Genomic DNA, 13,443 nt, shown 5'->3' with positions numbered 1-13,443 from the left:
TGGGACGTAAAAACCAATAACATTATTAGTATTATTATTCTACATCTATCTCTTCTCAGCCCTCCAACAAGCTCATTTCTGCTCCCTAGCTTCATCAGGAGGGCGAGCATCAACATTCATTCAGGCACCATATTGACAGATCTTTAGTCTTGATGCAGGTAGCGTAGGATAAGAAGAAAGCTGGTTAAATGCAGGAAAAGGAAAAACACTCGAGTACAAGTGGTAAATGATTAGGAACACAGGACAAACACAAAAGGAGAAAAAGATCTCAGTGGGATAGTACAGGCACAGCGAAAGGAAATAGCAAGTGAGAGGACTTCAACTCGTTTTCCATTGCATTGGAGAAACTAGTGCCTACAATGCAGAGAGTTACCATTGCAGCGCAATGATCGCTTTAGCATTGTTTATACTGGGTGTGCACATTTTTACTTGGTGTCACGGGAGTGATTTTTGAGTATATTAGCTATACAGAATCCTCCAGAAAAATGTATACACTCTTTGTTAGATGATATCAGGATATGGACATTGTCAACTGTTATAATTGTTTCTAAATGTCCGGCTCCATGGCTAAATGGTCAGCATGCTGGCCTTTGGCCACAGGGGTCCCAGGTTTGATTCCCGGCATAGTCGGGAATTTTAACTATAATTGGTTAATTTGCCTGACACAGGGACTGGGTGTATGTGTCGTCTTCATCGTTTCATCCTCATCCCGACGCGCAGATCGCCTACGGGAGTCAAATCGAAAGACCTGCACCTGGTGAGCCGAAGTCCTCGAATGAATCCCGGCACTAAAAGCCATACACTATTTCATTTTCATTGTTTTTAAATGTTGTAGTATGGTCTTTCGCTCAACTTGCATCACTATAGTGGGAAAACAAAACGGCTGGAGCACGCTTGATGTTCGAGCAATGAAAGTACATTCTGAAATGGTTTATCAGGTTTGATAATGCCGTTGAAGTGCAACGTCAGTGGAGGAGGGAGTTTGAAACAGAACCTCCAACACACCTAATAATTAAACGCATTACTGGGAAGTTTGAGATGCATGGAACGATTAGTGATATTCACAAAGGAAGATCGGGAAGAGCGCGCACAGCTACCAGTCCTGCTTCGCCGGCTCACGTGTTGGAAAATTTTGCTAATTCTCCACAGAAGTCTGCTACGCAATGTGCACGGGAAGTGGGGATTAGCAGTACAAGTGTACGACGAATTTTGAAAACAGCTGAGTGGAAAGTTTACATCCTACAATTACTGCATGCGCTTAATGAGGACGATCCCGATCGTCGAACGCAATTTTGCAAATGGTATCAACAAATGGTAACTCAAGATGAACAATTTCTGACGAAGTTAGTGTGGTCTGATGAAGCCTAGTTTAAACTTAATTGAACAGTGAATCGATATAACTGTGTCTGTTGGGCTCTGGAAAATCTGCATGTTCATGTGCACAAGGCAGTCAGTTTACCAGGGGTTAATGTCTGGTGTGGACTGTCGTCGAGGGGCTTACTAGGACCCTTTTTCTTTGATGGTACTGTCACTGGAGCAGTATACTTGGAAATTTTATGCACATTAATTTTACCAGCTGTACGTGCGCTTTATGGAGCCAATGATGAAGTCTTCTACCAACAGGATGGGGCGCCACCACACTACCATGTAGCAGTACGAGCTTTCCTGGATAACAATCTTTTGGGACATTGGATTGGATGACGAGGGCCCATTGAGTTCCCCCCACGGTCACCAGATCTTACCCCTATGGACTTTTACTTTTGGGGAACTGTGAAAAATCAAGTCTATCGACGTAAAACACGCACGCTGGAGGTCCTTCGCCAGGAGATTACAGCGGCATGTGCAGAGATCCATATTCAAACACTGACGGACGTAGTTGCAGTGACCGCTCGTCATTCTGCTGTGTGTCTGGCAGCCATGGGTGAACATTTTAAACATCTCATGTAACCATATGTTTAACTGAAGAAGTACTACATGTGTAATCAAAATTTAAATGTAAAGAAAATACACAATAAATAGTTTCTGTTCCATAAAGAGTGTATACATTTTTCTGGTGGACCCTGTATTTGGACCGGGCGAGTTGGCCATGTGTTTAGTGCTGCATAGCTGTGAGCTTGCATCTGGGAGATAGTGAGTTTGAACCCCACTGTCGGTGGCCCTGAAGATGGTTTTCTGTAGTTTCCAAATTTCACACCAGGCAAATACTGGGGCTGTAACCTGAATTAAGGCCAATGCCACTTCCTTCCTACTCCTAGGCCTTTCCTATCGAATTGTCACCAAAAGATCTATCTGTGTCAGTGCAACGTAAAGCAAATTGTAAAAAACAGAAAAAGCAAAAAAGAAAAACTATATTTGGGAATATAATGAGTGTGAAAATGCAGTCATGCTTTGTGCCGGAATGGCGATCTGGTAACAGATGAAGTAAAGGTAAACCACCTGAAAATGAGAAGCATTTCTGTAAGTGGACTGGAAAAATCTCAAGAAAAGACATGCTGCTTACGCGTATCTAAGATTTGCGAGTGTCACTTTTCAGAAGATCTCATTATAAAGGTAGACTCGTCTATTGTTAATGGAGAAAAGTTGAAATTCCAAGAATAAGGTGGGAGCTTAAAGCCAGGAGCTGCCGATACATTTTTTCAATCTTGCCGTCTTATTTAAGAAATTCCCTGAAGATTCAGAAACCTCCATTGGCAACAGAGTTATTCGAAATACATGTTGGCAGTGACAATATTAACAGCAATAGCTTAGATGAATTCTATTTGTCCTTTAACTGTAAAATACTTAATAGCGACGAAAATGTGAAAATAAAACCTGATTTCAGTTTTGCTCTGTACATCTAAGGTGGCTAATGGTGACGTTTATGCTTTTAGAATTATTCTAAGTTTGAGAAGACAAGTTAAAAACCTTGGTAGGAATTTAATTAGAACCAAAAGTAAATTAGCTTAATTGAAGCAGATTGAAAGTACGTCAATGTGTCAAGTGAAGCTGAAGATAGTTTTAAGTTCCTTAGCAAGAAACAAAAAATAATTGTGAACACAATGTTCAAGAATTGTAACACCAATCCTAAAGGTATGTATTATTATATGAAGATTCCGCACAGGCCTAAAGTACAGAAAAAGTAATAATCAGACTGGGAAAATGAAATAACTCTTACTTAGGTGGGAAACCTCTCTCTCTCTCTCACACACACACACACACACACACACACACACACACACAAAAAGTATTTAGTGTTCTGTTAGCGGGCTGCATAGGTAGGAAAAAGTGACAAATATGTCACCTGCTTAGATTGTGCTCACACCCTTTGTACTGAACAGCCACCTGAGCCTCCACTGACAATATTTAGCTGGGCTGAGTTGCTCAGACGGTTAAGGCGCTGACTGTCTGAGCCTAAGTTGGCAAGTTCGATCCTAGCTCAGTCCAGTGGTATTTGAAGGTGTTCAAATACTTCAGCCCCATGCTGATTGATTTACTGGCACATAAAAGAACTCCTGCAGGACGAAATTTCGGCATCTCTGAAAACCGTAAAAAGTAGTTAGTGGGACATAAAAACAATAACATGAAATGACATAATTTATCCTCATTAAAGATTATGGCTCGAAGAAAGACGTCCAATATTTGACATATCCTTCGCCATGTGTGTTTAGGTTGCTATTTAGAAGAGGTCATCTCAGAAAAATTGTGAGCGGGACAAAATTTATGGGGGAACATACTTTTTTGCACGTTTGAACCGCATAGACTCTAGTGTTGAATGCAGTAGTGATCACAGATAATCGGGCGAGTTGGCTGTGCGGTTAGGCGCTCGCTGCTGTGAGCTTGCAACCCTGAGATAGTGGGTTCGAATCTGACTGTCGGCAGCCCTGAAGTTGGTATTCTGTGGTTTCCCATTTTCACACCAGGCAAATGCTGGGGCTGTACCTTAATTAAGGCCTCGGTCGCTTCTTTCCAGCTCCTAACCTTTCCTATCCTGTCATCGGCATAAGACCTATCTGTGTCGGTGCGATGTAAAGTGACTAGCAGATCACAGATATGACCCCATGGGAAAATTAGTGCTTCATTACAGTAAGTGCTGCTTCTTCTTCAGTTTCAGATAACTAATGCTTTTGTGGGCAGGTTAAAACATTTTGAATATGTCTTAGATAATGTGAAATGCATAATAGTTTCAACTATATCTTAATACTTTGCAAGTCATTTTAGAATTACTGTTGTTCAAATCTTTTCAGAGGATAACATAAAGCTGCTAAATTAGTGTGTTAACCAGTTTCCTTGATTCAAATATTCCTGGAATGTACACATATGGCACATGAAAGGAAATACTTCAAAGGAGGTCTTACAGTTTTTCTTTCATGTACATTTTATGTATTGCCGCACTCTCTTATTGTATAACGTGTGCAGTGCGGTGCAGCCATAGCTACACTAGTGCAGTCTGCTGCCACTGCCTATTAAGTATGCGAGAGCACTCGCTTCCTCTTTCCGTATTCTGTGGTACAGGTATTGGAAAGGAACAAACAAGTGTCTAATCAAGTCACGTATGGAGAGATATTACTTGATTCGACATTTGTTCCTTTCCAATACTTAAGTACCTTATCCTTTCTATGTATACCTGTTCCATCTCACTGGTTTTTTACATTAACTAGCAAATGTACCCGTGCTTCGCCACGGTATTCTAAATTGTATACAGATATCAAGTAAATTACTGTACATGCAGTTAATAAGATTTTAAAAATTGCATGTCTCTTAGCGTTATCCAGAAACAGCAGTGGGAGGTTCCCATACGTTGTTTCCAGTGTAAAGTGCAAGTTGCGGAGTTGTGATGATAACGGCAGGCTCACTTGCCTACTATCATTCACAATCGAGTAGGTAAATTTTCATTATAATGGGAGGCCCCATTATCTAATGCGCGGCTACTGTCGATTTTGGGGAGTTTTCGTTACAATGGCAGGCGCCCTTTCCTACTTCCAGACAGATTAAAGTTGAGGAGTTGTTATTATAATAACAGGCACCATCCCTACTGCCAGTCAAAATTTAGTTTTGCTGTTATTATTATAATGACAACCCCTTTTCTTAATGATAATTACAGTCACACCGAGTTGGTGAGTTTGCATTATAATAGCAAGGCCACTATGCCTAATGTCAGTCACATTTTAGATGGGTAAATTTGTTTATATTGGCGGGCACACATGCCTACTCCCAAACACAATCATTTAGGGGAGTTTTGAACAAAATTGCATGCTCCCTTGACTTCTGCCAAGTCAAATCGAGAAGGGAATTATTAATTACATTGGTAGTCTCTCCTTACTAACGCTAGTAACGAAGGAGTTGAAGAAGGATCGCATTCCTACTGCCAGTCAAAGTCGATGTGGAGAGTAAGGATTACAATGGCAGTCACTGCTGAGAGTCGCTATCTATGTAAAATATTAATTATAATGGCAAACACCATTTTCACATTGCTACAAATCGACTTAAATGAATATACAGTATATAGATCGACATACGAAGTATATGCACGTTTACAATATTGCAAATCTTCATTTACAGATTAACCGCTGCTAAATGATACATCATATCGACAAATGGATTGTACCATAAGATGTCTCATTTAGCAGTCTAAATGGCTGGTCTTAAGATATTTTCTCCTGTCTCATCTATTTATGGATAAAATTGAGTTACAAACGTTGAATAGGGTGAAATTTGAGTAGGGTTTTCTCACAGTGCATTGCTCTCAGGTACTAATATGACAGCTATAAACATAGAATTTGGTTCACATATGGATACTGGGTGGGCCGATGTCCGTGCAGAATTAGATGATTCTATATTTTGTATAAGTGATTCGAGTTATGAATTATACGTATACAAAGAGCAAAATGTATGTATAATCGAGGAAAAGAGACAAAGCTAACATATAAGGAATAGAGATATGACGAAACGTCATAAGACCAGAGTTGTAGATCACTCCAAATTGAACGGAGATTGTGCCATCTGTTTCGTGATACGACTTACCGTTTAGCCAACAAATGCCTCAAGAAGAACATCTGCACAGTCATTAAAATTGCGTCCGTATTTCTATATTTTTCAGGGGTAAAAGATGAAAAATTTGAACATCTTGGAATTTTTCTGTCGGTTACAGGCTAAAAGGTATAAAAGGTATGAAATTTATCAATCAAGATAAAAGGTATAATTTTGCCAAATTTCAATTTTCTAGCTCGTCTGGCAGATTGTGCCGCCATCTTGATTTGGGGGGAAGGGGGATAAAAATGAGGAAATTTCTGAACATTTTTGAGCCCACAAAACTTATAGGTTATCACTTTGGATAAATTATATGACTGCGTTCTTAAGCTGAGCCCAAAATTTGAAGCCCCCAGCATGCCCCCCTTCAGGGAATTTTGAGAATTTTCAATTTTTCTAGGGATCCTGGGATCATCAGCTTTTCTGGTACCAAGTTTCAAATTTCTGAGATTTTTGGAAGTGCCTCATTAATTCATGCCTATTTTTTTTTTATATATTTTTTTAAAACTTTTATATAGATCGCTCCAGACGGACTTGCTTTTATGTATATAGATGACAGATAACCTTGAGCACGTTTAAGAATGCAGACCTCCACTTTGAGATTCACTACTCCTAAACTGTACATGACATCAACAAACGGTTTGCACCATGAGACGCACCGTTTTTTCTTCTACATGTTTGATTTTAAAACATTTTCTCGTATCTCCCATATTTATGGGTTAAAATGAGTTTGAAAATTTAAGTAGGGTGAAATTTGGGTACATTTTTAACGCTTTATATTATTTTTGCTTACTTATGTATAAGCTGGAATCATGAAATTTGGTCCACATATGGCCTTTGATTTTGTCAATGTCTGCACCAAACTTGTTAACTCTATCCTTCCCATAAGTGTCTCAATGAAATATATGTGTAAAAATCACCAAATTTACGAACACTCCAGAAATACAGCCAAATCTAACATATAAGGGAGAGAGATACGACAAAATGTCATAGGACCAAAGTTGTACATTACTCAAAATGGAACTGAGATTGTGCCATCCGTTTTGTGATACAACTTACAATTTAGCCGCGAAATACCTCGAAACGAAGGTTTGCACAGACATTAAAATTGCCTTAATATTCCAAAATTTTTTGGGGGTAAAAAATGAAATATTTAAAGATCTTGGAAGCTTTCCATCGATTACAGGCTGACATATAATTTTGCCAAATTTCAATTTTCTAGCTTGTCTGGAAGACTGTACCTAATCCTGCTTTGAGGGAGGGGTTAAAAATGAGGACTTTCAGGAAACTAAAGCTAACAAATATGCAGATGGTAATTATTACACTTGAAACGGGTAACTGTACGAAACTTTTGCCAAAATAGTCAATGTACAGACATACGGTCCTTACAATTTTATTTATATATATATAAGAAATCTGCTCTACGTACAACACCTTTTGGGCTATGTCCACCGTACATAGCCTGCAAAACCAACCGTTCATGATATCTCCATTATCAATCCTCCTATTGAAAAACTGCACATATCCATAAACACATCAAGGTTGGTCAATTTCCAGTCAGGTTAGTCTTGTATATGTTGCGGGAGAGTAAAATCACTTCTCAATAAACCCCCAGTCCATTCCATGAATTTGAAATGGTATGGACCTCAGAACCTACCTTTGGACAGGTGGATGCTAAGTATGAAGTTTGGTTGACATATCTCCAGTAGTTTTCAAGTTATAAGAAATAGGCTTTACACGCACCCATTCTCGAATTAAGTCTGATGGGATTTGTACTGAAAAATGGTCCGTTAATTTTATCTTCCTTATTTATTCTCGTATTGAAATGATGCATATGAGAAAAAAGGTTTAGAAATTGATTTCCATTAAGGCAGGTAAATTTCCATTAAGTTTGGTTTTGTATATTTTGTGGAAGTGCAAAATCACGGTTTCAGTTTCGTATAAACCCCCAGTGAATTCATTGATTTAGAAACAATATTGGCCCTAAAACCTACCCAAGGTCAGGTGGATTCCAAATATGAATTTTGGTAGAAATATATCCAGTAGTTTTCAAGTTATATACAGACACCAAAGCTAAAAAATATTCAGTTAGTCATTATTACACCTGAAACGGATAACTGTACAGAAATTTTTGCCAAAATAGTCAATGTACAGACACACGGTAGTTACGATTTTATTTATATAGATAGATAATTAAATTTACATAGGGACTTTTGAAATAAAATCCTGCCATGGCTAATGGTAATAATAAAAGTCATGTAAAACTATAAACTTTCCATCCTGGTCTGGACAAATCTCACCTCACCCAGTGGAGTCAAGCATTAGCACAGAGCATAGAGACCTGAGATTCAAAGAATCCCATGCTTGAACCCAGGCCAGCAATTTTAGTCATCTGGTTAATTTCTCTAGCTTGGTTACTACATTGACAACCATACCAGAAATGCGTAATAATAGAATATATCTCTCTGCACGGGGTTGGGGTTATGAAGGGCATTCGGCTGTAAAATTGGGCCAAGCCTTCACGTGCGACAACTTGCACCCATTACCCCACCAGGGTTTGAGAAAACCGACAGAAAAAAAAGAAGTCAGCATAGGGCCTTTATCAACATGACTGATAATATTCTAAAATATCTGATTATAAAATTACCGGGCAAGTTGGCCGTGCGGTCAGGGGCACACGGCTGTTGAGCTTGCATCCGGGGGATAGTGGGTTCGAATCCCACTGTTGGCAGCCCTGAAGATGGTTTTCCGTGATTTCCCATTTTCACAGCAGGCAAATGCTGGGGCTGTACCTTAATTAAGGCCACGGCCGCTTCCTTCCAACTCCTAGGCCTTTCCTATCCCATCGTCGCCATAAGATCTATCTGTGTCGGTCGACATAACGCAACTAACAAAATAAATCAATATAAGATTAGTTTATTTCCCTAATTTTTCGTTCAAAAACTTATGGGCCATCTTAGAATCAAGCATTGGTGTCATGGTAGCTGCAACAGCTGATGTGGATAATACTTTCATCCTACATGATTTACAAAAGTAAACATATATATGATAATGGAGGGAGGACTTAATGGGACTGGATATAATCAAAATTCTAATGGGTGGTTCAATACGGATATGTATGAGGCTTGATTTACAGGAATGTTGATACTCTTTGTAAAGAAATTGGTAGGTCCTAAAATTATGATCGGACATAACTTATCCAGCCACATTTCCTTACATCTGATAAGCTTCTGCAAGACTTACAACATTTGGTTTGTACTCATACTGGCAAATTCTACCCACATTTGTCAGCCGCTTGATGTAGCATTTTTTGAGACTGTTGAAAAAGACATGGAAGGACGTCTTGGATGACTGGAAGAGAACAAACAAAGGTGTTCTCCTTAAGTCTGAATTTCTAGGACTGCTTAAGAAAACGTGAGAAACCAGGTCTAAATGTGGCATCAGATATCATCTTTGGGTTTAGTAAATCTGGGATTCATCCTTTCTGTTGGCAAAAGGGGTTTTCACAAGTCCCATATTCGGCAGATCCTGATTCCATCAGTCTTGAGAGAACCTGGACTGATTCTCTTGTGGAACATTTGAAACAAGCCTGTGCTGGGGAACCAAACAGCAGTGGACCCGCTTGCTGAGGAAAGCAATTGAACCTTTTGGCTGGAAAAGTGATTGTTAATGATGTGACATGAGATGATGATGATGTAAGGAATGATGATGATGAAACATCTCTTTCAAATATTGTAGTTTTTCTCACTGGTTCAGTGATTTCAGAAACTGCTCGTACGAATGAAGCTAGAGAAGATAGTGAGTAACCTACAGCATGAACAACACAGTTTCAATTTAACAAACATTTTCTTCTGTACATCATACGGCGACTGATGGACATTGGTGTCAATCTTCAAGATATTTTTCATCACACACTCATTTTTTAAAGTGTTATATTTATGTCTTGTATGTTTTAATGTTTTTAATTGTGCCAATTTTCACTATGTAATAGCTGAGGATTACTCAAGTATAGTTGAAACTAATACCATTAATTAATGTCTTAATGAGAATATAACTGATTTCTACGTACTATATGGTTATATTTGTCAATAATATTATGTATTGAATAGGTGGACCCATTTTACCTCATTTCATGTAAATTAATACTTATTGCTTTTAGTGCCAGGAGTGTCTGAGGACATGTCCAGCTCGCCTGGTGCAGGTCTTTCTATTTGACATAAATGGGTGACCAGCCATTATTTGTGGCTTTCTAGATCGGGTAAAAATTAGACACTACATTTTAATGTTAATTTTTGCTGTTGGACGTCTGGACATTTGTGATTGGACGTGGAATGATGATGATAATGAGGCAGGGAGAGGGTGAAACCTGGTATCGGCACATAGCCTACTCCTATTGAATAACACCAAGTGGTCTGCTCAAAGCTAATGTCTTGGAGGCAGCTGAAAAGAATGCGCTCAAAGATTTTTCTGCTATGACAGTGCAGGTTGATTGGTCTGCAATTAGCACACTTGCTTACATACCCTTTACCTTTCCAAAGATTACCTCAGAACAAAGATATCGAAAGTTTGGTGCCACACTGGCCAAGTATCTCTCACATTGCCACTGATATGCCATCAGGATTAGTCACCTTTTCATTCTAGGCTACATTTTGTTGATTGCCTGTTGGGCCTCTTCTCTAGTGATCAGTGTAACTTGTTCTAGGAGATATTCCATACCTTGAACTGGTGGGTGAGGAAACTGTTGCTCATAGTGATGGGCCTTTGTTACTCCAACTGCTCATTTTCCTATAGACTGGAGGTTATTATATTGATGGTGATCGGTACTTAGGTCTGAGGTCTGTCAGGTCTTGAAGGACAGCTTCCTTGCTTTGATTACGATCTGCACAAACTGATTTCACCACCAGACTTGTTCATTAATAAATTGCCCCCACAAACTTGGTTTACCCCACAGTTTCAGCTGTGGTGCCTTGACCATGGTCAACAATACTGGTCTGGATGATCTCTCTAGTTTGGTTAGGTAAGTGTCCCAAGGGCCTTTAACAGCTTTTGTGTTCAGGCAGCTTCCACCATTTAACTTGTTCGGTGCCAGTTCTGCAGTGCCTCTTCTTCTGAATGAGGTCTAGAACCAGCTAGCAGTGTTGAGGAAAAATGCTGTTGGATGGAATTGCTGTAGCATTAATCACAAACTTGAGTGTTTCACCACAGAAGCAATAGTGATTGAGATGTTCATTCACCACGATAATACTGTATGTGATTAGATGAGTTGGCTGTTTCTTATATTGTAATAGGTGTTGGCGACAATGAGATTGTATGCTTGTATGCAGTCAAGGATATAGTTGCCGAAGCCTTGTCCACCATTTCCCGTCTTAATCATTTATATAACAAAGATTCCTATATACCCATGCAACTCCTTTTCAAGTAATCACTTGATATGGTGAGTCCTTACGTGATGTCATTACTCTCACACCTTCCTGTGGTTCAAATTTCATGTAAAACTGAAAGTCCCATGGCTATGATCATGATATCAACAGTCATGTAAAACTAAATCTTATGCATGTGACTGACTAATTTAGGGGATTCAGGATGTACTGGTCATCACTCAGCACTGAAGTGAAGTAGTACCAGACTTTTCATTAGTAAATCACTGTCCTAAATTCATTCTATAAACTGCATTGTTAGTCTTATCAGAGAGTTGTTGTATATGCACCAGAACCAGAAGGATATATTCGTGTATGTTCTTTCTCCAGGTGCCATACACAACAATGTGAGTTGAAATGGCTTTTTTAACAGTAATTTTTGATAGTTTGTATCATAAACTCCAAGGCTGATTTTTGTTCTTGTCCGTTATTTAGTTTCCACGAGCCTACTACGCTAAAAATTAAATAATTGAAAGAGGTTCAACCTATTCAATACATAGGAAAGAAATGTAGTGATTACATTTTATTTAATAGTAAAAATAAATGGGACCGGTTTCGACCCTAGTCCAGGTCATCGTCAGCCGTAAAAACATGTAAAACAATGCATATGAAAAAGAAAAAGAAAAAGATTAATTAAACTCTGGATCGGTATAAGATGAAACAGTACGTAATATTAAGAATGGTAGTATGGCACACGCAATGATAGGCGAAGATTCACAATGTTTATGAATATTGGAGAACAGTCAAAAGGGTCAGTTTCCACACTCTGTCAGGCACAAAGACACAACACTATCAAATAATATATGAAGATCATAAATAATTTGAAGTCGCAGACGAATAGATTTGTAGAAGCAAACTGCCAGCTCCCGGTGATCATCGCGGCACATTCAAGGTCATGCACTGCGGTCTCGAACGCCAAAGTAGAATGGAGAATATCCTGAAGGTCCAGTATTTGTCTTGGTTGCGGGAAGTTAAGTACGTGTATATAGAAATATACAACGCAAATCAGTATAATTGAGGGGGTGAGGTGATACTCCCACATGGCGTGTCCCAGGTGGTGGATAGGGGGGTCCCCACCGGCTTGTTGGTGGACTTGAGCAAAATAAAATAGCTCTTGTAGACCAAACACACATCCCTCTGTGGGTGGGGGGGGGCTCCAGACGAAGAATGCACCCATGGTAGCCTCTGCCTGTCGTAAGAGGCAGCTAAAAGGGGCGACCAAGGGATGATCGAATTAAAACAATGAGACTACTTGAAATTAGTACCATCATGTGGGGAACACCATGGGTTGCCTGTGCTTGCGAGTAGTATCACTATATTAGGTATACAATAGGTTTGTGATTAGTAGCAGCAGAGAGTGGTTCACTGTGGCTTTCTAGTACCTGTGATTAGTACCACTATATGCAGAACATCACAGGCTTACATTGCCTGTGATTTGTACCATTAAGTGAGAAATACCACGCCAACGTTGCCTGTGATTAGTACCCGCTATGTGAGGAATATCATAGGTTTGCATTGCCTGTAAGTGGCACCGCAATGTGAGAAACACCATAGGTCAGCGTTACATGTGCATATTACTTTACCTGTGAGTAGTACCATAATGTGTGGAATACCACGAGTTTACGCTACTTTTGATTAGTATCGCAACATAACAAATACCATGATTCTACTAAACTAGCAACAAGTACCATTATGAGGGGACGATGACCTTGATTTTAGACCCCTTTAGACAACACGCATCATCGTTTCAGGATTGTGCTTTAGAGGCAGTCCCTTGGTCAGTAATACTATTGTTTTACAATAGTTTCTGGGAATGTGAGGCATTGCGGATCAGATCCACTGATTGTTTTAAATTCATATTCATCCATGTATTCTTTGTCATCACATTTTCAATTCTGGTCAGTGGATGATTTTGGGCTTTTAAATTGTCATTACATTTCGTCTCATTTTGTACCATTAGGGGCCGATGACCTAGATGTTAGGCCCCTTTAAACAAAAAGTATCATCATTATTTAGTCTC

This window comes from Anabrus simplex, chromosome 3 (assembly GCF_040414725.1).
Source record: "Anabrus simplex isolate iqAnaSimp1 chromosome 3, ASM4041472v1, whole genome shotgun sequence".
NCBI lineage: Eukaryota > Metazoa > Arthropoda > Insecta > Orthoptera > Tettigoniidae > Anabrus > Anabrus simplex.
Note: the sequence above shows the minus strand (reverse complement) of the source record.